Source organism: Girardinichthys multiradiatus, chromosome 3, assembly GCF_021462225.1.
Source record: "Girardinichthys multiradiatus isolate DD_20200921_A chromosome 3, DD_fGirMul_XY1, whole genome shotgun sequence".
Lineage (NCBI taxonomy): Eukaryota > Metazoa > Chordata > Actinopteri > Cyprinodontiformes > Goodeidae > Girardinichthys > Girardinichthys multiradiatus.
Window position 1 is genome coordinate 15,342,147 of NC_061796.1, and position 26,351 is coordinate 15,368,497.

Consider the following 26,351-nt stretch of genomic DNA (forward strand, 5'->3'; position numbering starts at 1 on the left):
AAAAACTTGTTACTCACAGTTTTTAATTCACAAAACCTAACACAGCAGAAATTTAAATGTTAGGGTAGGACATATTAGGTGATAATCTGCTGCAAGTTCACAAGTAATAAGATCTTTACATTACACACTGTAATTTGAACTTTTCGTTAATGATAACTTGAATAAAGACTTGTGAGTAATACAAAATGCTGCTGAAATAACAGCTTACAAATAATAAAAGCATGAGTCAAAAAAAAACAAAAAAAAAACACGCCACTAAATCCCTGTATTAGTAGGTAAAGGTAAATGACTAAGTCCATGGTGAAAAGGCACAGGGCAGTAATGAGTAATGAAAACAGCCGTGTTAGTGCTGCCATTCAGTCGAGGGCCTGGTGCTGTGGAATGTGAGGCACCATTCATTCACATGGGTTAAAAATGCATTTCTGCCACCACAAAGCCCTGCCTTGTCCTCATTGTTTCTCACCACACCAAGAAAACACTTCCCCATTCTGGAAGGACGAGAGAAAAAAAAATGGAATTGCTCATTTTACACCCACATATATGGTGAAAAAAAGAGATAAACGAGAGAGCAAATCATTGGAAGAGATAAAAAGTCATGAAAGAGTAGAAAGTTTGATCACGATAAGCACATGGATGGAGAAACAAGCACACAAGCTGCATACAAAAGACAAACAGTCCTATTGACAAAAGCCAAATGTATGCAGCGGTTCATCAGTGTATGAAAAGTCAGACAATGGTAGAAGGCGATCAAGTAGAAAAACAAGTCTGCTTCACTTGGATCATGTTTAAATTCTAGACTTGGATCTTATGCTGTGCAAAAGTAGGAGCATGTATCACATCTAGATTAGGAAACCTAAAAAACACTATTACAAATAGTGTAAGAGTGCCCTTGTTGCTGCACTTTACAAAACGCAACAAGTGGCTCACAGAGACGAAAAGAGCTAATCTGGAGAAACATATTTGACACATTTATGCTACGACAACTTTTAACCAAGAGCTAATCTGTGTGGTGTCAATGTAGCGTAGTAGTAGCCTTAAGGTGACACTGCTGGTGGCTGTAATAAAATAGGCACCCAACTAGAAGAAAATCAACTGGTTTTCCAAAGCATTTCCACAATCCAGAAGAATGACATTATTACAGTCAGATACCGCATTTCATGTTTTCACTGGGAAGACAGCAATAAGTCATAAGAACATAATGTGCGCTACCTCCGTTAGATAAAACTGGTCAAAATTGGTTTCCATCCCATGTTTAATTTGTATTGAAGCAGCCTCAAAACCATCAACATAAGAAAAATTTAACTGAGAGTAACTCAGTGTATATATTCACTTTTTTTCTAGAAACAAAAACTTCACTCAAATCTTAGAGGGAAGAAAAAATGTTTTACTCATAACCAAAACGTTTGCAACGATTTCATCTCTAAATCAATTCCTGATACTAATCAGCCCATTTTTCCAACTCAATAACCACTTTGAACAAGGTCGTTATGTTACGCTTAATGGATGCAAAACTGCTGTAACCACAGAAGGAGCGCTTTGCAGGCTGAAGAAGAAATGTTTAACATAATGTCTGCAAACTGACACGGGGGAGACAATGTAATCCTGTCTGCAAAACAACGTGCTGTCTCTTCTCACTCCCTGTGCTATCTGTTTCTTTCTCTTTCTAACTGCAAGTTAGTGTGACATCACAGCGAGGAAAAAAAAATGCTGTGTTGTGTACATCCATGACACTAACACTCAGAAAGTAAATCTCCAATGAGGAAGAGAAGAAAAAAAAAAGCACAACCAAGTAGAAAAAAAAAGTTGCAGCTGATGATCTCACACACACTGTCAGTTTGAGACAGATAATAACTGGAGTACAAACGGCAAACACAACCCTACTATCACAGTGCTTTACTGCTGTGTATGTGTAAGTTGATGTGTGTGTGTGTCTGTGTGTGTAAAGCCAAATACGATAGACTACTGTTGGAAATTAAAAGTCTGATACCTACTGATAAGGCATTTCCTTCTTTTTATTTTCCTCAAATTACAGAAAAGAAGTTATACACACACACACACCTACATTCACTGCTACTTTTACTTAACTGTCTTTTGTGGTAAGCATTGTAGCCAGCTCCTGAAGGAGGAACACTATGAAGGCAATCCTAATAATGTTTCCACAAGTACAATTTAATAGATCCATTTGATTTCTAATGACTTTTGCAGTGACTTAAAACTTTAAAAATATATTTTTTTTACGGTTTCAAACACTTTGGGCTGTATACTAGTATCAAGATATACCTAGGTTTAAAAAAGTTACAGTTTCAGAACCACTAAGATTTTCGCTCATGCCTTTCCTTTAAATAAGACGCCAGAAAAAGGGCTCGATCGACCAGAACTGTTGGATGGTATGGACCGTATATTAACAAAGCACTGCACCTCCCCTCCCCCACGTGTTGCTGTGCGCTGCCAGTCTTTTACTTTTCCCATGGTGACAAATTTGGCAGGTTGTAAAAAAAGTTGGATCTTCTAACTTTTTCAGTGCCACATGATTTTACTGCATTGGATTAATTAATCATTCTTTTTAAAGCAGTTCACTCCTCTGTACCAAGCGAGAGAATTAGGCACCAACGGGTTCACGCCATCAAAGTGTACTGAGGTTTTTTTTTTTTTAAAGTGCTGTTTCAAAACCACTAAGAAACAATTTAAAGCACTTTTAAGGAATCCCCAGAAAAAGTGTAAGAGTGAAAGAAGTATGGCGTAAGGCAGCACTGCCCTTCCCCCACCTGCTGCTGCACACTGCTGGGCAGCTGGCTAAATATGGGCTTCTACATTTTTTCCTTGTTTACAAGAAGGACTAAATCTAAAATTTTTCATGTGAGGGAAAAATGGCACCACCTAAAGGAGCACCACCTATCACCAGAACTGCAACTGGCAGCACTTTTTAATACAGTTTTGGTCACAATTTAGTCATTAACGGCCTTTTAGTTTCATTTGTTGCAGTCAATGTAGATTCCTACATCTTTAAAAAAGAGTAAGAGAAATATTTCGACATGATGAAAAGGATCTAAAGTTATATTTTGTTCTGCGTTGTTTGAAATAGCTTCAGACTACACCTTGTTGGCTGTTTTCCCCCAACTCGTGTTTTAATATCATGATACTCTGGTAGTTTTACTCATGGTTATCCTACCATGATAAACTAATATCAGCTCATGCCCACACATACTAATGATTAGTTAGGGATTCCAGATGTTTACAGCACTATTCTGCTGTTTTATGGCATTATGTCATTGGCTGTTATATAGCCATACTTTGACATTCCTCTAATGTAAATCTATTTATGATTACTAGCCTTATTTCTACTAAAACAAGGACCAACACTCTCATCAGTCAAAAGTTCCTCTGGAAAATCCTTATCTCTGTTACTATATCTAAACATTTTTGTTACATGCTTTTTCTCTCTCTCTTTTTTTTTTTTTTTTTTAATTAGCCATTTCTGTTTAACTTCATGGAAATGTCTGACTTTGTGAAAAGAATCCGTATTGGACAAAAGATTGCACAACACACCCACAAAACAGCCAACAATAATAAATACACACAGCCACTTCCTTACCAGTAAAGGCAACACTCAGCTCAAAACCCTCGCAGGAAAAAACAAACCGGTGCAGTTCTCCAAAAGCAAACTGTATACAGCTACAGAGGTGAAGATCCAGTACACAAACACAGAGACATAGATGGGGAGTCCACTCTGTCTGCAGACTGACAGCAGAAAAACAAAATAAAAACTAAGTTTGTGCAAAACGGAACAAGAAATTGTTATCTGGTAAATTCCTTGTGTTATAGAGCAGTACAGGTTCCTCTCTCCTCTTTCTGTTTCTGTCTCTCTCTCTACGTGTTTCTCCTCTCCTATCTTTTCCCTGATGCTGCCTTTGGGTGCGGTGGGATATTTCGTCGCTCAGAAATAGATCGACACAATAGGAGATAGGCTTTGTTTGTTTTGCCTCCGAATTAGCCGATACTTTTTAAGCCTTTTGTAGCAGGAAATGGCTACTCTCAAACGTTTCGCTTTAAAAATTACGCTATTTTTTATTTTTTTGTTTCAGGAAAACAACAAAGTTTATCTGTTTACTTTGCAAACAAATGTAGCAGTTGCATATCTTTAACAACGTTTCACCCGCTTATTACGCAGGCAGTATCTTCATAATACACACGTGACGGAGCACAAAGTCGCCCCCACTTCACCCCTTAGGTAAAAAATAAAATCCACAAACTTTGAAATAACACAGTTGTTCATAAAGAGATGGAATGGTGGAGTTTCTGGGAGCACCTGAATACGCCATGAATGGAAATGTGCCCAGTGTGTGTGTGTGTGTGTGAGAGAGAGAAACACTGAGAACAAGATCGAGGGCGAAAAAGAGAGAGAAGGGGGCAAGCTGGCGGATCAGCTGGCGCGTGCTAGTTTGCGTGCGCGTCTGCGTGATTAAAAAGTGTCCAGAGAAGTGACGCTGAACAATTGCGCCCTATAGCTAGACCAGCTTTATCCCAGTGTACGCAAATAGTTCCCCTGCGTGAAATGGAATTTGGGTAAATAGCTACCGACAACATCTGTGATCAGACACATGCACGCACCTGTAAGCTTGCAAGTGTGCATTGAAACGCACAGTATACATTTGCGCGCGCGCACAGATCGCCCGACCTGCGCGCGAGTGAATCATCAAAATGTATTCGTCAGAGAGAAAAGTTTGAAGCCATAAGCCAACATCAAGCACACGTGCACGCGCACGCGATCACCAGTCACTCCACATGTTTCCGCAGCCCCCAACACCACCCTCCTCCTCCACCACCACACGACATGCACGCGCGTACTCCCCCGGTCGCAAGCGCAGAGATTGAAAGAAGAAGAAATGCGACACAACAAAGAGCTTCCAGCGGTTTCAGATCCTCATATTGACAAGTGAAAGAAAAGCGACTACGGGCACCTGTGCCCTATTCAGTGGCGGTTGTGCCACGTCTATTATGTAGGACACGACTTCCTAATATGGATACCCCCCCCCCCCATCCCTTTACCCCTCCCTGACGTCCACCTATCTCCCTGTATGCATGCTGCTGAGTGAATAAAATAATCGCTTTAAAAAAAGAACAGTTATCCCCTCCTCTTCGGTGATTCCTGGCTTTTTTGTACACCATTTATAGCTCCGTAGGTATATCTGCCATCTGTGTGTTTGAGGGGATTACAGTGTGTTTTCCAAAAAGAAATAAAAATAATAACTGAGATGAGCTGGTGGAAAGTTTGCTTTACCGCAAGGTTGTCAGAGAAGCTGTTCTCCTCGTGTTTCTTTTCACTCCAACTTCACTCGGACTTTTAAAGGCTGATTTCCTTTAAGAAGATCTGCATAAATATTGAAGTTGATAAAACTACCCATAAAGTAGTCTTAAAACTAGAAAATAATCTACAAACACAATTGTGCTTCATTTTGATTCAGTTGGACAGTAGATAAGCATCGATTTATCTCATGCTTAATATTTATATGTTATTTGTTTCATCAACCAAAACACCTCGAGCTGCCTATAACCTATTTGTATATCAAGATCAGACAGTAGCCTTCCTCACACAGCCCATTGAAAAAACACTCGGGAACATCTCTGAGCTCCGTGCGTGGATCAAAGAGAAGGAAAAAGTAAGGTCAGTCTTACCTGATTATCCACGAGAGAAGTCCAGTGTGACTTCAAAAAGCAGAGACAATCCTTAAGGTGAAAGCATGCTCTTTGCAGTGTATGCTGAAGTGCATGATTGAGTAGGTCGAGTCCATTCTGACCAATAGGGGAGAATAAGAGAAGGGAAGCATCTCCCCAATAAATTTGCATACCACCTTCGTGCTGAGTCCACGCGTTAAAAAAAAACCCAGCAAAAGCGCTATACGTCAGAAGACGTCACGCGCTACAGTAGAGTTGGTCGATATTGAGCTTGCGGGAGAACTTTGACGATTTCCTGACTCCCCTTTGCACGAGCTCAATGGCTGCTCCCGCATTAAATGGAACTATCTGCTATTGTCTCATCAGCGAAAAGTTGTTGATACCGCTGGGAGGACTCTGAAAAGTACCCCAAAACAATGCGACACTGTTAGTACACAGATATCTTGATAGGGATGTTGGATTTATAAAATATGCTTTGAAATTAAAGTTGAAAAATACATCGGGGGTTATTTAATACAACGCTTTGTCAATCGAATGACGTTATTTTGACAGCATGTGAACACCTGAACTGCCTGCTTTGGTCAAAAAATCTAACTTTTTTTTTTTTTAACATAATACCAAGTAAATGTTTCTCTTATCAAATCTCTTAACATATAGGCAAGTATAAAGTAATGAGGGCAAGGCCGGCCTTAGGTACAAACGACCTTTGCGGTTGCCTAGCAGGGACATTGACATGTGCACTAGTTGTAAACATATACAGGTGCATTTAATTAAATTAGAATGTATATGAAAAAAAAATAGTTCATTTCAGTAATTCAATTCAAAAAGTGAAACCTATGTATTCATTACAGGTGCACAAGCAACGGGGGTGACCAGTCGTTTTTGGTCTCATGTAAAAATTCTTATTTTCCAAAAAACGGAAATTTGAGTTTTCATTAACGGTGTCAATGACTTCCTGCTGGACAAATGTTACCTCAGTCTTACCAATGATTGGGAAGGACAAACATGTTTCTGTAATAACATTTATGACGTCTTGTGATATTCACATTTTCTGAGAAACTGGAATTTAGGCTCTCATTGGCTGCTAGACATATACACCACAACTCTTGAATTATATCACTTTGTTTGTAGTGGATCTATGTGAGTTTCACGTTGTAAATTGGAAACGGGCCCGAAGATGAAATTATTATTTGGGCCTCTCAATACCTTGGGTTTGCTGTGAATGAATGTATGAAAAAGAGAGACTCTTCCTGTAGTCTGTCAGTCTCCTGGTTCTCAAACTGTGGTACAAGTGCCACTTGGCATACTTAAGATGTGTTCAATACTCAGAAGAATACTCGGAAGAAATTTTGGTAAACATGTTTCAAATGAATAATTGTACCCCGAACAGTGGTGTAAAACTAATAAGCCCAAGCAGCTACAAATATCAACAATTCGAGCACGTTTATTGTTAATGCAATTAAAAACTACCAGAGACTCAAGTATGTGTCAGCAGACTTGGAACAGGTGCTTGTGGCTATTTATGCATCATTCCATTTATGTCTGACTGATTTGAAAATTATATTTTTGCAAAATGTTGTGCTCAGGGACCGTGCCAACTACTGTTAGCACTACTGTACTCTAGCAGCATTCACACACTGTGGCTACACCTTCTCCATGAAATAATTTGTACAGGACAATGAATGGTGAATGATCTAATAAGATATGAACTGAGAGAAGCACAAACAAACTACAGCTATTACTACACTTTCGTTGTTTGCCAGATATATTGGATTTTGAGTTTCGGTGGTGTTGTTTTTATTTTCTCCCTTAGAACTTGACTTTTGAATAGAAAATTAATTAATAGCATAAATCAAACATGGGGTTACAATGAACGGCAATGTGTCTTTTGTGCTTCTTTTGTTTGTTTTTGTGACTTTTATGACAACAAAGTGCGTCTTATTGTATGCCTGTTGGCTTTTATGGCTTTTATTTTTTGGTCCAGCAACTTCTTATACCTGTTCCACGTATGCGAGATGGAATGTCAACCAACAGAAAAATATTAACATTTAAAAGTCTTTAGATAAGTACTGTGACTCACGTAGACAATAACTGCTGCTAGTTTCGGCTCTAAAATCAGCTTGCTCAAAACTAATGTTAAATTACATTAAACTGACTGACTAATCAGGTAATTTTTGACACACCCAGAAAATGTCAGCAGACTTGTGTTTATAAAGCCTCCAATGCAGGACCTGAAAATCAAGAAACGCTTAATAAAGTTACCTTTTGATTACATCATAAACATACAAACAAGGGTGCATATTTGGTTCCATTAATGCCGATTACACATATAGTACTGTATATTTAGATCACAGGAGTCTAGTCAGAAGCATAGTTGTTCAGCTCTCATCGACACCCAGTTGTTCAAATATTTTGAGGGTGAAACATTCTGATGGGATTCGGATCTACCCGCAGTGTTGACAAAATGAGCTCCAGCTCTCTGTGCATTAAGTCATGTGTAGTTTCTGTCACTTGGCTTTGTTGTGGTGGGTGCTATGCAGAGGTCAGAGTTGTTTGCTAAGCCTGACAGCGGTAACAAGGAGCTTTGTAGCTGGCTGCAGATGTACTGGTGACTCAAGCCATGGATGTCTTGTCAGGGACGGACCCTCGAATCGCAGAAGCAGGGACGGCTCTGTGTGTCTGCAGCCCTCAGAGCTTCAGAGTGGCTTCCTATGCTTTTACACACTCGGTGACCCACGTGAGGAAATAGGAGCAGACGCTGGGTTGTTTTATTCAGAACTTGGGTCAAAAGTTATGACCTAGTTTGTTGAGTTGATCAAACATCGCTCAATAAAATTAGTAAGTACAAACCCTTACTTTTTATTTACTTTGTATTTTGGGAAAGCTTGTACTGGAAATACGCATTTCATTATTCAGCTGTCTTTTTACTGTCTGTGTATATTTGTTAGTGAAATAACAAATGGGTAGTACCTTCAGGATAAATTAGCCTTTTGAGTAACTATTAACTATAATAAAGCTAATGTAGAATGGTCAAGAAGTAATATTTGTTTCTACTTTGAGCTTTCTTGCATTCCTGTTTCAATATTATTTATTTGCGTTGTTTTTATTAAATTTTTTGTGCTGTTTTAACCAGCTCAGTAAAAGTCTTATGAGACATTATGAGTTGGTTACCAATTTGGTTTTGCTTTTAAATACAGAATTTAACTAAAAAAGAATAATGTTACTCGTCATAATCCAGATTATGGGTTCACATTTTTTCTCTGCTCTTTTGGTAGCCACATGATAGACGTAATGTATACCCTAATCCCTAACCCTCTTGAGTCATATTTTAACCAGTATTTGTTTAACAAAATAACATACACTGCAAAGCATTGCTTAATATGTGAATTGCCTTCTAAAAACACTTAAATTTTTGATTTGTAAATGTGGAAGACCTCCACAAAATAAATTGTCTTCACTGATATTATTGTAACATGCACGCAAAGAGATCCACCCCTAGTTATAGGTAAAATAAAGTATCATCTAAGTGATGTGTACAGTAGTTAAACACTAAACAGAGCCTAAACATTCTTTCAGTCTGTCCCTGTAATGTGTGTGAGTCACTGTTCAGATACTTCCTGTTATAAGAGAGCCATCTTTCAGTCTCCCTTCCTCTCTATTCTTGCTTCGCCTGGTCTGAGGGAATGTCAAGCCAAACACACGCCAAGGTGTCCTTTCCCTCTGAGTCCCCCCCCACCTCCCTCTGTCTCTGTCTCTGTCTCTTTTTCTCTCTGAACCAGAGCCTCTCTGTCGTTTGCTGAGCGCCCTTCAGCCTGCACCCACTCAGCAATTTAAAGCACCTCAGTAAACCCTCACCTCAAAAAAGGGTTGAGGGGGGGTGTGTTAAAATCCTCTGCCACGTATTGTGCTCATGGTGCATGTAGATAGACAATGTGATGTGCATTTGTGTGCACATGCTGCTTTTGCATACATGGTGGACATGTGCATGGACCTCAGGGTAGCTCTTATAATAGCTACCCCTGGTATCAACACACAAATATGGAGTTTTCCAGCCAGTGTGCTATTTCTGCTGTCTGTGCACAGTATCTCACCTCAATTTACTGTTCCTTATGAAGGTATCCATTCCCCTTGGATTTTTACAATTAAAAACCTGAAAAAAGAGGTTTGCTTTTTCATAGAGCTCTTCGAAGACAATATTTTGTGAAACTACCTGCCCCTGCAATCACAGCTGCAAGCATTTTTGGCCATTTCTCTACCTGCTTTGTGCATCGTGAGATTGATTTATCACCTGTTTGCAAAATAGCTCAAGCACAGTTACACTGGATTCAAGGTGTCTGTGAAAAGCAGTTATGAAGTCTTGCCACAGATTCTAAATTGGATTTAAGTCTGAACTTTGACTGGGCCATTCTAACACATACATATGTTTTGATATAACCCATTCCATTGTAGCCCAGGTGGTATGTTTAGAGTTGTTGCTCCTGGAAGGTTAACGTTCGCCCCTACCTCAAGTCTTTTGCAGACTCTACCAGGTTTACTTCCAGGATTACTCTGCATTTAGCCCTATCTATCTCATCAACTCTAATCAGCCTCCTTGTCCCTTTTGAAGAAATGCATCCCCACAGGATGATGCTGCCACTGTTTCATCATTGGGATGGTATGTTCAATTTTCCACCACTCACAACATTTTGCATGGTTTGGTGGTTGTACGTGTAAAAATAAGGTTGAAATGGTGTAAATACTTTTGAAATGCACTTATATGAGAAGATGTTCGCTAGAGAGCCATCACATTTATTGTAACATCTGTTTAATGTCTGCTCTGTGGTGGAAACATTTTCACTTCACATTCACTTTGTTTGTGATCTACTTTCTTCTCCGAAGATGCTCCCCTGCAATCTTAAGATGGCACTCCTGCTCTGTGCCAGGATAAGCCGCTATCACGAACCATCTCTGCTGACTGACACCTTCAGCCCCCTTGTGCTCAATTAGCTTGCAGTGCATTAGCAGCCGCATCCTAATTGTCAGCTGGCAAAAGGAGCACTAGGGGGAATCCTCAAGGAGATACCTCAGGGAGGGATGAAGTGTTTGTGATGAGGTTTAGGGTGGGGTGGGGGGTGAATGGGGGTTGGGGGGGGGGTGTTCCTTTGTTGCCTCACCAGCCTATGAGCACATGTCTCTGAGCGGCATTGCCATACAACGTGAAATATTCACGGGGACATTTCGCGTTGCCTAGTTTGTATTAGACAAATACAGTAACAATAACTAGCCTTTTTTGGTCCCTGAAGGCATGCCTTGTTCGTGTCTACAGAGGATAAGAGTCAAAATCAAACGTCCTCTGTTGGCATGAAATACATGCATGAAATTAGCATTGAATCCTATAATCTGCCACACAGCTTTAGCTTTTTGCACACATCTCTTCCCCATGCCCTCTGCAGGGCCCAAATGTTTCCTGAAAGGCCACACTTTGAATTTAGGAAAGCTCTGTTGTCTTACTTCTTCATTACTGTACTGTAGGAGGAAGTGCTGTACTCCCTTCTCTCTCTCTCTCTCTCTCTTTCGTTTTCTATCTTGTTGACTCAATCTCAAACAGCTTTTTGGATCTAATCTATTTCCTGGTTACACTCCTCCCCTCCCTTCCTCTACCTTTTAGAACATTTCACATCTTTCTCATTTAAAGCCCCCCCCCATCTCTGTCTCTTTCTCTCTGTCTGTTCCTCCTCTTCTCTTATAGTTGACCACCTTTCTCTTCTCAACTTATCAAATTCCATAGGGTGGGGAGGGGAAGTGAGGGTGGATCCACCCACGGGTGATCATTCACTGCTGTTTTAGCAGTTGTTCTTAGCTGGGGCCACAACATTCACCTGCGTAAAAAAGGGAGAAAAAAGGAAAAAAATACTCTTGAAAAGACACTGCTCTTTTGGTATCACTGGATAAATATCAAGGCTTAAAAATAGAAGTTCATCGCAGCTCACAAATATTGACAAACCATTCTTACAATGGCTAATCTGCCAGCAGCGGCAGCAGGAAGGATAAATATGTAAATATGTACTATTGTTCTTAGTCCTGGTGTGTGCATGTGTGTGAATGCATATGTGAGTGTATGTGTCAGGCAGGGAGTGGCCATTGAAAAGGCCCCTTATTATTATTATTATTATCATTTGTCTTATTATTAAGGGAAGGTGACTGATTGAGGAGTCTCAGGTTGTGCTCTGTTGCAAACAAAGTTATGTGGTGTAATAGCGCAATAATAACATCATAATCCCATCTGGAATGAGAAACTATGGATGGCGTTCTACTGTGATTGAGGCCATTTCCTGTGTTTGTGTGTGTGTGTGTGTGTGCGTGTGACAGTGCATTTTAAGCAGCGGAGACTGCAGGAGGCTGCCTGATGGATACAGGATCATACTGCAGAGCTGACATTGTCTTCAGTCCTCTTTTTACTCCTCCTTCTCCCCCACCCTCCCCTTCTGTCTACCTACCTCTCAGCAGAATTATCACTCTAAAAACACACACACATATACACACATCAATCCTGAACACAAGCAGCTGCAAGATGCAAGAGCAAGTGCAGCCGTGCAAATAAACATTACACAGCTGATTACAAGGGAGCCAGTGACCTAAAGTGCAGACTTTACATGCACTCTGAAGGTAGCTACATGTCCCCTACAGCAAAACTGCTGCCCACCCCTCCCTGCATGTGCAACACACACTCCAAAAAGCTTCATTCAAAGGCAGCCATGCATGTTCAGAGGCGAGGTCCCCGAGAGCACAAACAATAAGGCCATAGCAGCCATCAGGGTATACACAGAGAGTATTAGAGTCATGGGTTTCATCATTAAGTCTTATGTCACCCTGCAAGTGAATTGCAGAGCCCACATGAGGATCCCAGGCCTAACTTACACAACAAGGCAAACAGGAAGTCAGGCAGGGAGCTGCCTCTGCTGTCATCAACATGCATGAGTGGTTTATTTTATAGATGACAGCCATCCTGTCACGTAGAGCCTGACACAGAAGAAAGGGAAGCGTTCGCTCCTGTCATGGGCCCTTTAATCGGAAAACAGAACCGGCTCTGTCTGTAGCCACCAGGTTCAACTAAACTAGGAGGAAAGCGAGTGTTTTGGTAATATCTGTGTATTGGGGGCAGGAAAAGGTGACTATAGCTCGCAGATGCTGTGGATATAAATGCTTTAAAGCATTTATATCCCTAAACCCCCTAAATTGATCACCTTACAGCCACAGACTTTATTTAATTTTATTGTTTTTTTTTAATGCAAAGTAGTGCATAAGTAGAAGAAAAAGGATACATGTTTTCCATAGTTGCTTGACCTAAACCATTCCATTCTAACCCTGGCTGTGCGTTTATGGTTGTTTTCCCCCTGTTTAACCTCCAACCCAGTTTCTTCTCTAGTTCCTTCTGTATCCCTGTCGGAAAACCAGCAAGAATGCCCCCTGCCGTCAGAATTCCAACTGGAAAAGTCAGAGCTCATCAAGAAACTCTTAGTTCAATACCAAATACGGCTGCGAGAACATAAGGATTAATGTTACCCTTAAAGGCAACGTTTAACAGACTTTCCAGGGTTTGTATTAATTTAAACCAGTGGCACACACAGTGCTGTTAAATATATTTTACACAAACGTATTTTGTGGTTGAACGCAGAAATGTAGAAAAAAAGATTATTTGCTTGCATTTCTAAAAATAACAAAAACGTTCTTAACTTAGTTATGACGTCACTCCCTGCTTTGTGCTCTGAGTTTCAGCATTTGTGTCATATTTGGCTGGGGTTTAGCAGGACCAACATGCAAGCTGGAGCGTGGGAGTCACATGGTGAGTTGAATCGTTCAATTATATGAACAGCTAAACTTAACCAGAGACATAGGACACGAAACACGGGCAGAGTTATAGGCATGGAGCAGGCAGGCAAACAGTGGTGGACAGGCTTGGCATGAGTTCGTACATACAAACAAGGAATTTGACTCCGGTACACTTTGCTCTTTGGTTTTGTTTTTGTATTACAGACTATACATATTTACAATGTACAATATACACATATATAATAAAAAGGTGCATTTGCAACATCTGTATGTTGTTGTTTGGTACTCTATTGAATGTTCATCAGAGAAACAGCCTGGGGGAAGAAACTGTCTCTGTGGCGGCTGGTTTTAGTGAACAGTGCTCTGTAGCGGCGGCCTGAAGGTAAAGCTCTGAACAGTTTATGTGCAGGGTGTGTGGGGTCTGCAGAAATTTTAGCAGCTGGAGGCAACAGACATGGAGCAGAGTATAAATGCAGAGGTGGTGTGGGAAACAACCAATAAATTACAAGAGCTCTTTAGGTGAAATGTGGAGCAGCTGGTGGCAGGGACAATGCAGAGCGACTGAAGGAGGGAGGATAATTAACACTGATGAGCAGAAATACAGACAAATCAAGGGAAGTAACATAAATATCTAAACACAAGAATGAACCATGAACCTTATCTAAAAAGAATAACAGGGATCACAGCAACTAAACAGGGAAGTGCAGAGAAACAGACAAGAAACTCACAGGAGAATCATGACTATTAGCTCTATTCTTTTCATTCATCGTTGTTTTGCTTTTGGGCCATAGATGATAGATGTAAAAGTGCTCTGTGAAATATTCAAAGCATTGGAGGTTTAATAACAGAACCCTGCTTTAAACCTATACACGACGTCCTTCCTTGCCTGTCTGCTGTGACTCTTGGTCTTTGTTATGATGTTTTTCTTTAAGGTTTTGCAACAAACCTCCGAGACCTTCACAGAACAGCTGGATTTATGCTGAGATTACACACAGGTGGGATTCTATTTACTAATCAGGCTACTTCTGATTTCATTTATTCTTCTGTGCTGGTCTTTGTGTAAAATCAAAAAATACATCAGAGTTTGTGGTTGTAACGTGGCAGATAAAGGTCATGAAATCCTTTGAGCGGCTGGTGTTGAAGCACCTGAAAGACATCACAGGCCCCCTGCTGGACCCCCTGCAATTTGCTTACCGACCAAACAGGTCGGCAGATGATGCTGTTAACTTAGGTCTACACTTCATCCTGCAACACCTCGACCACCCAGGGACGTACGCCAGGATCCTGTTTGTAGACTTCAGCTCGGCCTTCAACATTATACCAGACATCCTCCACCAGAAGCTCACACAGCTCAACGTCCCAGCCTCCACCTGTCAGTGGATCAACAGCTTCCTGACAGACCGACTGCAGCAGGTGAGACTGGGGAGCATCTTCTCCCAATCCAGATCAATAAGTACTGGTGCCCCCCAGGGGTGTGTTCTATCCCCACTCCTTTTCTCCCTGTACACAAATGACTGCACCTCATCGGACTCGTCCGTGAAACTCCTGAAGTTTGCAGATGACACCAATGTCATTGGACTGATCCAGGACGGTGATGAGTCTGCATACAGACAGCAGGTGGATCGGCTGGTACACTGGTGCGGTCAGAACTACCTTGAACTGAACCCACTCAAGACTGTGGAAATGGTGGTGGACTTTCGGAGAACACCACCCCCATACACCCCCCCTCACCATCCTCAACAACACTGTATCGGCCGTGGACCACTTCAGGTTCTTAGGAACCACCATCTCTGAGGACCTGAGATGGTCTTCACACATAGACACTGTTCGAAAGAAGGCCCAGCAGAGACTGTACTTCCTGAGGCAACTCAAGAAGTTCAACCTTCCACAGGAGCTGTTGGTCATCTTCTACACTGCCATCATTCAGTCTGTCCTGTCTTCATCCATCTCAGTGTGGTTTGGCTCATCCACAAAACAGGACAGGTCCAGACTGCAACGAATAATCAGGACTGCAGAGAGAATAATCAGAGCTGACCTTCCCTCCATCCAGGACTTATACAGGTCTAGGGTCAAGAAAAGAGCTGCCAAAATCTCTGCAGACCCCACACACCCTGCACATAAACTGTTTAGAGTTTTACCTTCAGGCCGCCGCTACAGAGCACTGTTCACTAAAACCAGCCGCCACAAAGACAGTTTCTTCCCCCAGACTGTTTCTCTGTTGAACATTCAATAGAGTACAAAACAACAGCATACAGATGTTGCAAATGCACCTTTTCTGTTAGATATGTGTATATTGTACATTGTAAATTGTACATTGTATATTCTGTAATGCAAAAACAGAACAAAAGAGCAAAGTGTACCGGAGTCAAATTCCTTGTTTGTATGCACGAACTTGGCAATAAAGCTGATTCTGATTCTGATAATGAAAAAGTAGTGGGGTAGGAATAGTTTAACAGAATGCTGTATTTGCTACAAATCAAGTAAGTGTTGAAATCCCATCTTTTTATTCAACTAGGCTGGACTCTGAATGTTTTGGTTTCTAACATATTACCTGTGAGTTGAAGGCTGCCACATTACCCCCCCCCTTTTTATTTTTATTTGCATGGTTATGTTGTAATTAACACATCGGCCCAGACGTGTTGGCTGTTTGACATTGTGTCTGACATTGAATCTGGTGGTAGACCGCTCAGAGGCATGTGATGGGTATGCCGGCAAGAGGCTGGAGTCTAGACTCCAGGCAACACACCATATGATATTGATTATCTTTTGTTTGGCTATCTCTGTAGCCCCTTGCCCTGAAGGACTTAACTCACGTTATTGTCTGACATGAAGGCTGAGTTATTTCAATTCAGCAAGCCTTCCAATAGGTGTTCACTGCAATACTGTTCGAATGTGTCTATGAAATTCCATAAAGAGAAAGCAAACAATACAACTTCAGTTTATTTGCAAGGTTTCATAAAACAAACTTTTCTGGCAGCAGAGTTTATGCATGCACATTTATAAAAGTACAAAACATGTCTACTGAATTTATTTTTAGCTTAGTCTACAATTGACTATTGCCTATGCTTTGATGTACATCACTTTCAGTTTCAGAGGCATTAAATTTTTTTTCTTAAAGACACTTATTTGCAAAAGCATTGGCTCCAATTCCTTTTTTATTTGGTTGTATACTCTAACTTGCCTGTTTTTAACTTGTCTGTTTTCCTGTATGTTTTTCTTTTATATATGTATATACTGCACTTTGTGAACTTTGGTTTGTTTTAAAGTGTGTTATATATAAATATAGTATGGTATGGTACTTGGTCTGCTTGGCCCAAATATCAGACACTCTTCATAATGTGTCATAAAGCATACTTGAACGTGGCTGTCGGTACATGTTTATATGTGAATCTGCCATGATGACAGTGAGACGGAAGCGTTGCTAAAACCCGTTGTTTTTAGGTGACCCATTTTCTGTGAAATGCACCTTGCTGGGGACTGATCTCTAAATGTCTTAGAATGTTGTTTAAAGAATGCCACTACAACTCGAAACCCTGTAGAAAGAACTGTTGGGCTGTAGTAAAGCATTTCAAGTTAGTGACACTCACTACTTCTTCTAGGAAAAAAACTTTAAACTATAGGGTAACAGTAAGGGATGAAGTCCAAAGAGTTTAGTTTTGGACATTACTTTCCAGTTGTGTCTTGTAAAATGCCTCGAGAAGGCATACGTTGAGAAAAAGTGTGATATAAATAAACTGAACCGAATTTACACACAATTTGATTCTAATTACTAAGGAGGCGAATTCCAAAGGCAACTGGCTGGACTGTATATTATTTAGGGATATCAGAGTAAATTGGGTAGATAAATAAAAAATGCAAGCCACATGCAATAGAATTATATTTTTAAACAGTTTTGAAAAACCTTTATGTGCTTTTTTGGTGTACATAAAATACAAACAAAATACATTGTAGCTTGATGCTGTATGTAGGTAAAGATGGCAAAAACAAATCCTATACAGATAAGCTCTTAACAAGTTTGAAAGGGATTAAATGTATTGTTGTTGTTTTGTAACACTAGGACACTACAGTTATGGAAAATCAAAACACATTTGTTCATTAGCTTCCAGTGTTCTGCCTAATACCCCCAGCAACTTATTTATACAGCTTGTGTGTGAGAACAAATTGGATTGAAACTAATTGATAAGAACTTGCTCAAAATTCCTGTTTACCTAAATACTAATGTCTGCTTCACTGTTTTTGTATTGCTCCTACACAGCACCAATAATTCTTTCCAGACAAGCTATGATACGCTTAGAAACTGGGTTCACAATTGCAAAACACCCAGAAGCAAAAAAAAAAGTACAACAAAACCCTTAACTTTTTTTCTGAACCTATTGGAAACTCATGTTCAATAGCTGGTGATTGACAATCTGCCCCAGAATTGCAGTTAAGGTAAGCTTCAGCCAACCTTGAACTTGTAACAGTGAGCCATTGATGCTCTTGTTTTGTTGTTAAGGTGCTGTGTTGGGATGCAAAATCCCCCTACAGACAGTTGGATGAGGAATAACTGGGAAAACATCCAGATATTAGAGAAGAACTAGAGGATGTATGATTTACAAACTGCAGGGGTTAGAATACAATCTAATTTAGGGTATTTTGCCAACCCAGTCAAATGGCAACCAATCCTGCTGTGGATGGATTTAACACAGGATTGGTTTATGGATTTGATCTGGCATACTGGTTTAGATGTTTACCCCCCACAATTGGTTAAATGCAATCCCTAAAACTAAGACCAGCAAGAAATGTACTGTAAAGAATAACAAAACCTTAATTAGTAAACAAGTAATATTAGGGGTAAAATAAATTATGTATAGGTTTAGTTTAATTCTGCAGGAAGAATAACAATACAAAAATAACGACAACATCAAAACATTTTTTATTAGGAAGACTTATTTACATAATTGTTTGGAAGCCCAACGTATACCAAATAAAGTAAAGCCCATAAATATATATACCCCTAGCATATTTAGATTTAAAATTATTTTCATTTAACGCAGAAGTTTGTTTCTGTTAGGAAATAGGACAGGAATCTGTTGAATGATAGGAAAACATTGTAAAAAAAAAAAAGTATTTATCTGTTTTTATAGTTACATTTTTTTTTTTAAATGGCATATTGAAAATTATTCATACCTTTATCAATAATCTAAAGAAAAATTTCCTCCGGCACTGCAGAAATCAAACCCTGCTTATAACTGCTGACTGGTTTTTCCATGTTTCCACCGGTATTTTAACAATTTCCTGTATCTTTATTGATAAACTGCAAGAAAATTTTGGACTTAACTATTTATAACCCAGTATAAAATACAGTCTGTACACACTTAATGAATAATTCTTTAGACAAAAAGGGAATGATGATGGGGCGTGGCACTGGTGTTGTAGGGGTTAAGCGCACGACCATGTGCAGAGGCTATAATCCTCAATGCGGCTGTCCCAGACCCGGCGACCTTTGCCGAATGTCTCCTTCTCTCTTTGCCCCCTTTCATGTCTACCTACTGTCGAAAAATGACAAATAAAAGGCATCCAGTGCCACAAACAAATATATGAAAAAAACAAAACGGAATGATGAATGCAGCTAGTACTAGATTGCTTTGCAGGGAAAAGGCTAATGATATCTTCACCAAACAAAGCTGATCTTAAGTGTCAAAAAGGGATTTTGGGTCAAAACATTGTTAAATGAATGTAATTAAACAAAATATACTTTCAAAACACAAATACAAGAAAGTAAAGCCTGTTTAGACTGTACAATATTGAACCTAGCTAGCACTAGCTTGCACTAACTACTTAGCAGATAAAAGGTTAATGTTATCCTAAATAAGCAAACTCCTTTTCTAATGTGACATAGAGCCATTTACACAACCCCTGTATGATTTACTATGTTGTTTCTTATTTCTTATTTGTTGTACAGACTGTTTTTTATTCCTCATCTTTAACCTAACAAACCCAATGTTTGGTTTAAAAATGTCCAACTTCTGTTCCAGTACCATAAAACTTAGCATTTGGGTTGAAGTAAAAAAAAAATATCAGCAGTTATTTGTATTTACAGAACTAGAGGTTTGATCATTTTACGTTGTTTCACCCAAGTTTGACATATTTAATTTTCTATTTGGCCAGGCAACAAAACTACTTATGTTTAGAAAAAAAAAAACAGTTTTGGTTTAAATTTCTAATTTTGTAATGTTATCCATGTTTTGCACAATTCTTACTTCTACAATAAGCTGCCTTGTACATGGTATTATGCACATTGTTAATGCTGACAAACTTGAAGTCTACTCAGCACTTTTAAAAAGTAATATTTGAGAGGTCCCATGGCACTCAAATCCACTTTTAGGGGTTTTGGATGTTTTCTGAGACTAGATTGTCTAGTGACTGATCAAACAGGACTGTGACCAATGTCAAGGGGAAAAACAGGGTCATCGGCAGGGTATCCTACTTACAACAGCTGCTTTGTTTGTTCATCTGTTTGTGTGATTTAAACTGATTCCTTCATAGTTTTCCTTCGTCTAGGTTTTGCTGTGACTTTTTGAAAATCTAGGAGGAAACACCTTTTGTCAAAGACAATGACATGAGGGAACTCATGTCCCAGGTTCCAAAATCTGAAGGACTGTAGCTGAAGTTCTATCTAAAAAAAATGCTCAAACATCCACTGAGCAAACCATCTCATCCATGCTCATACACTCACCACAATTACCACTTCTACACACGTACCCATCATTATCCTTGCTGAAAGGTTAAAATCTTCTTTGCCTTTTAATATTCTGCACACAATTTGTATTTGTTCAAGGTACAGTTCCTTGTAAAAGATGTCATACCCTCTGATCTTTTGTTACATTCAGCCATAACCTTTAACGTATTTTAATGGGATTTTCTGATAGACGACCCTTTCCCAAAGTCCAGACTTTTTTAGCACATTAAAAGCCAGGGTTGAAGATTGGAAGTGTTCAGAAACTTCATGGTGATAATAAATAAATAAATAAATAAATTTGTTGCTGTCCAAATAATCAAAACATCCTGAACACCATTTTTTGGTTCGAAGACAATCACCCTAAATACATTGCATATGCAATATATCTACAGCTTGAAGTATATCTGACCACAAGCTGAGCAGCAACCTGATTTATTCCTATGACAGACTATTGATTGTGATTGATGTCTCCTGCTTAGATCCCAGTTGGTCCCAACAGCTAGAATTTTTTGTTGAACTGCCAAAAGTTTATAGAAGTAACTAAGGGCCGGACAGGTTATCGAGCCTACTAGACATTTTGGGCTAATGCATTTTTTTTATGTTAACCTTATAGCACTTGAATGTCTCATTTGATTCTCAGGGCCCAATGCCCTTCATATTTTAGTGTCTCTGCTCCAGCACACTTGATTCAAATGATTGCATTTCCTTCTCAGCATACCACCAGATGCTGCTGAAGCCTGTTAATCAACCTTTTATTTAAGTCAGGTGTGCAGCAGCAGTGAAACACCTAAAAGATGCAGGACTGTGAACCAGGATTAAGAAACACTGTCTTAACCTGCCATACTCACCATCAAACACTTTCTTCCGGTCCTCTCCCTGCCTTGTCTCCTACTTCTTCTTGGTTTAGTCAAATCAGTAGACATGAACACTTGGTTAACACAAGAATAATATTCGCCATTTCTGTCCTCGCTCCAGATGCACACTGATGCAGGCTGTTTATGGGCGGCACGCACATCCCCATTTTTGTAACAGTCTGCGGGCAGCATGAGTGGAGCTTGCCAAACAGGAAGGACAGCAAGGTAGAGCCTGAAAGCACAACTGTTTTTACAAGCATATGCATGATTCAATATAAATACAGAGGGAATAATTATGGCTAAATGTTTTATAGACTTGCAGAAAAGGCTAAAACTAACACCTATGAAGCTAAACTTTGAAGTTGGAGTTGTATTAGCAATGCACCTCCTTTTTAGATTCTTCTTCTGCTACCAGTTGTTGAATACAGCCAGATTTTTTCTGCAGGTCCATCTACTGTTTACGATAAGAGCCACGAATTTGGAACAACAGTAAAAATCTCCAGGCAGATATTGTGAAATGTGCAAAAATGATTCTGTGCCTATGCTGTAGCAACAGCTGTTAATCAGCAACATGAAGTATGGGGAAAAGAGAAAGAGTGAAGGTCAACACTGTAAATAGGGAGTAGTTGACAACTTGGTGAGTATTAACATTAAACGGACTGAATTTATATAGTGATTTCCCAGTCACACCAGCCACTCAAAGCACTTTACACCACTATCACAGTCACCTAATCACACTTACAAAACACGTACAGAATTTACATGCTGAGAAGCAGATCGTCAGACAGCTTGAGGTTAAGTGCCTTGCCCAGGGGTACATCAATGTGTGGCAGGAGGAATCAGAAATTGAACCCACAACTTTCATGTGTCAAGACGACTACTCTTCCCACTGAGCCACAGTCACCATTTGTAAAACAGTGAGCGAGGCAGTGAATGTGTGAAAAGACAACAGTCTAAACCTTTCAGTCAGCATCATCACTAAGCCGAATTGAGTGTTTTCTATCTCCGCTGTAATTTTTTGGTTTTTAGGTCTAAAGGAGCATTACAACATTATTGTGTCAAAATCTATACAAAAGTAGTATAGCCTGCTGAGTGAAAAATATTGGACCTAATGCTAATTAATACTCATAATATAACAGAGACATAAACTGTGGCACAAACTAAGTACTTCTTGTACTAACAATACTTTACTATTAACAATGATATACAACAAAAACAGAATTGTAGTGAAATCATTGTCTGGTATTTAGCATCAGTATTTATCAGTAATACAACCAACTTTAAACCTATATAGCACTAAAAAGCTATCAAAACACGCTAAATGCCGTTTGTGAAAACTAAAACAAATAGTACATTTCTCATCTCTTTGGAAAGGGAGTTTCCCCAAATGTATATATAAAACATTTACTATTTATAATTCAGTTTTAATAAATTTTAAGAGTTATAGAACTCTTCTTAAATTGTTTTATCAATTCTTTGCCATCTTCATATTGGTATTTACACATGTTTTTATGAGAATCATCTGCAAAGACAATGTCTGACCCCTCATGATGTACCGTACCGGACTGGCCTGGACCAAATTGTCGTCCCAGTCCAGGCCGGGCATTAATCATATAATTAAACACACTTTAAGGTTCAAGATTGTTTATTTTGTTAGTTTAGACAAATAAATGGAATTTGGGGTGAAAAAAGCGGTATTAGGTAAAAATAAAACCACTGATTGTTTTGAGATTTCAACATTAGGCTGCCATGTATTTATAAAGTAACTCTCTGGCTTTGAGTTGTGAATTTTCCTCAATTGTTTTGATTCTACATTGTCTTGTTTTACTTTAAGATCAGATTATTTAGTAAGGCATTTTTTGGTTGAGATGTAAAAATTAAAACTTTAATACTTTTGACCTTCAACCTCTAAAATATACATTTGAAGAACCCCTGTAATAAACCAACACAAGCTAAAGCATAATTGTAAAGTTGATGTAAAATGATACATGGTTTTCAAAGAGTGAAATCTGAAAACTGTGGTGTGTATTTGTAGAAAGCCCACTTCACTCCGATACCCCTTTACATATTGTTCTGCCTCTCTGCTTGCTTGGACACTTGCTTCTCTTGCTCTGTTTGCTTGGTTTCTGTTACTCTAACCATCTTATCTCTCAGTCAAACAGAAAAGTTGGACTAAACTACTTTAAATCAGTGCGACTCAAGGATTGTTTAAAGGATTTTTGTTTTAATTTTGTTTTTTGAGAGAAGGACCAGATGACGCAAGGAGCAACTGCTTAAGTACACTTAAGTACAAGATGCTTCCCTTTCCACAGATGACTGGGACAAACGTTTCCACAAAATAACAGTGATGGAAATGAAAATTCAATTTTTTAGCAAATGTGGAGGTAAATGCCATGTATGGAAATGAAACGACCCTACTGATGATTCTTAACAGCGATAAGACTGACAGACATCTAACTACCAAGAAATAGAATGCTGCATTAAATGGAGATAAACCTATAAATTTCTCTCACAACAATTTATGGGAGGAAACCAACTGAAAACACAGGAATTCTTCTAGAAAACAGGTTTGCTCCACTTCAGCAAGGCTCTGAGTTCCCAAAGGAAAGCTCTTCTTTCACCAGTGAGAGGTATGCAAATAGATTACGCTGTAAATTATTTCCTCTTAAACAGCTTTAGAAAGAACCAGTCACCAGGCCACAAACCCTAATAGTTCAAGGTCTCAATAGCAAGGTGTCTTTGAGTGGACCTCTACAGTTTGGGGTATACATTCAGTAAACAGCTGATATTGAAACGGCTTTAAAAAAAAGAAAAAAAACAAAAACGTGCTGCAAAATCTGTGAACTTTGACAACTTCAATATTTTCATGGAAAGGCATCTTTTCAAGAAAGATGGATTTTGTCTTAAGTCTGGAGTACCACTCTTCACTTACAACATTGTTTATTCTGTGAATAAAACTATTCTGTGAAATACCAGCTGCCACGTCCACAATCTGTCAATTTGAAGAACCATACAACTCTAGTGCAAGCAACAATTACAGAGACTGGGTTAGAGTTTAACAAGGTTTATTGATAAACAGGAAACGGTACTGCGGTTGTTCTGGAATCCAGGTCTTGGTGGTCGGGACACTGAGGAAGAGAGCTGGATAATGGATGGTTATGAAATGCGATTTGAAGTGTTTGATAGTTGGTGTTACTTGTGAGGCCGAAGTGAAGCTGCCGGGAGGAGAGGAATAATGCCACGGGACTGAGTTTGACAAGACCGGTTGTCGTGAGGTAGTTGAGGTGGATGATCCAGAGGAGAATCTGTAGGACTTTCTGTGTGTGTTGTTGGGGTCATCCATTTTGGTCGGGCAGTTTGACGCGCGCAGCTCATCAGATGTCACAGTTCTGAAGTCACCTGGGATTAAAAAACCTGCGGAAAATAATCGTTTGTTGCCATTTGCAGCGTCTCATGGGACGAGGCGCATATCTGGAGAAACAAAAGCTCGCAGGCGAACTTTTCCTCCCAGAAGAGCTTGAAAGCTGGGAATTCTGTCTGATACAAGAAAGTCAGAAGATTCATATATAGATGGAAGACCACGCCGGTGCAGGTGTAAAACCCACAGTTTATTTCCAAGGAGAGGTGTTTCCGGTTCATCCTAAGTAATTTTTATATATTTTTTATATTAAATCGGATAGGTGTATTTAGAGGTCTGGGCAGGGTGAGGCATAGTTAAGGTGATTTAGAATAACCAGTAGTTAATCCAAGGTATATGCAATACTGATTTAAGTGTTTTATGCTGAGCAATTTTGATTTGCTGTGCAAGTGTGCTGAATGGCGCAGCGCAGATGCGGTCAGCAAGGTGCATGTTTTTGTTTTGAGTCAGAAGTTGGACTTCTAAAGTTTTTCCATTCAAAGCAACTGCGGTCTGAGCCGCGTGGCCTCACCACTTCTTTTTGTCCCAGTTTTGTTACTGGAGTTTTTCCACTGAGTTTCCGCCCCACAGTTTTATGACTCTTTGTTCGAGATTTGGGGCAATCAGCAGCTAGTGGCTAAGGGCGAAGCCCACCGTTTACCAGCTGATTGCCGCTATCGACACGTCGGCACACCAGGAGGGCTTCTCTTTCCAAGTTAACCCAAATTGCAAATTTTGTCCATAAAACTGCTGGTTTGATCTTTATAGACACTCAATGGGCATACATTTTCTTTTTTTTATTATTGTTAGGTAGTCATTTTTATCCCCTTTGTGTAGAATAGTGCTTGTTAGTTAGATGAAGGTTTTTGGACCATAATGTTGGTACATCAGAATTATATGGCTTCAATAAATCTTCACATATATATTTAAGAGAAGCGTTTGTGTTTATTTTGTGCAAGAAAGGTCAAAGTTCCCCCACCTTCAGTGCAGCGGTTGAATAAAAAGTGACATTTAGTGGTTTTGGTTAATAATGATCAATTATTAATGTTAAATAACTAATTGGAATTATTAAGAGCTTTGAGCCCATAACACAACACCAGAGGACATCTCTGATTTCTATTGGAAAGTAATGATTTTTCTTTAAGAAATTATTTTCCTGAATTATGATTTTTTATTTTAAGTAATCAATAATCAAAATCCTTACAGTGTGCAGATTCCAGGAAGCTGATGGAGGCTCTTGGTCAGGCAAGCACAGTGAAGTACTTTCAGCCAAACAAGGATTCAGACAATATAATTCAGACCATAGGCTGGGGAAAATCTAGGTCTGGTTCTCCAGGGAGAATTTCACTCTGGGAGAGAAGAGCACAAACAACTTAGGTAAGAGACTAGCCGGAAAAAACAAGAGAAACAGAACTACGTCTGCTGGTCTGATTACCACTCAGGTGAGTTAACAATTTGATGCTTGCCTCCTTCAGGGTTCCAGCTGCTTGAGAAGGGTCCTTCTGATTAGTCCCAATAATCTTCAGCTGGGCTGCACTTGCCTGTCTCACCCTGTAGGAGGAGGTGAGAGGAAACTGCACACACAACAACACAACCTCTGCTCAGCCCCGTGACACAATCAGGAGACAAGAGAGTACAAAACAACTGATAGAACAGCATTCTGAGGGGGGAGGGGTGGCCACCTTGTTTCATAAGTCACTGAAGTGTTAAATGGTGTTCCTGGACAAATTAAAATTTATCAAAGTTTGACAAATTTTACTCTTTTGAATATCTGGCTGTCATGGCAAAGGGCCCTGCTTGAGCTATGTTTTAAGTGTTTGCAGGCCTCTGAAATCCATAGCAAACGTTTTCAATGATTTCAATTACCTTCAATGTGTGATATTTGTTGATTTCGACT

The 26,351-nt window shown here is 39.5% G+C and overlaps 1 protein-coding gene and 1 long non-coding RNA gene across 5 annotated transcripts in view; both read right to left on the reverse strand.

Moving 5' to 3' along the window:
- LOC124865777 (zinc finger protein 516-like) overlaps window positions 1-5,839 on the reverse strand; it is a 66,651-nt gene extending 60,812 nt beyond the window's left edge. The window contains exon 1 of one of the 3 annotated variants that reach the window (XM_047361188.1): window positions 5,674-5,839. The gene's annotated coding sequence lies outside the window, so the exon portion shown is untranslated. Of the gene's footprint in view, window positions 1-3,592; window positions 4,115-5,673 lie in introns of those variants that run through there. The other 2 variants (XM_047361187.1, XM_047361189.1) reach the window with 2 other exon arrangements.
- A 12,481-nt stretch (window positions 5,840-18,320) lies between these two features.
- LOC124866380 lies at window positions 18,321-25,848 on the reverse strand. Of its 2 annotated transcripts, none has more exons than XR_007037790.1 (3): window positions 25,659-25,848; window positions 21,052-21,289; window positions 18,321-19,013 (listed from the first exon to the last, which is right to left on the reverse strand). It is a non-coding gene; the product is annotated as an uncharacterized LOC124866380 (long non-coding RNA). The 2 variants fall into 2 exon arrangements; XR_007037791.1 differs by having other exon boundaries at window positions 21,052-21,301.
- Window positions 25,849-26,351: the final 503 nt, after the last annotated feature.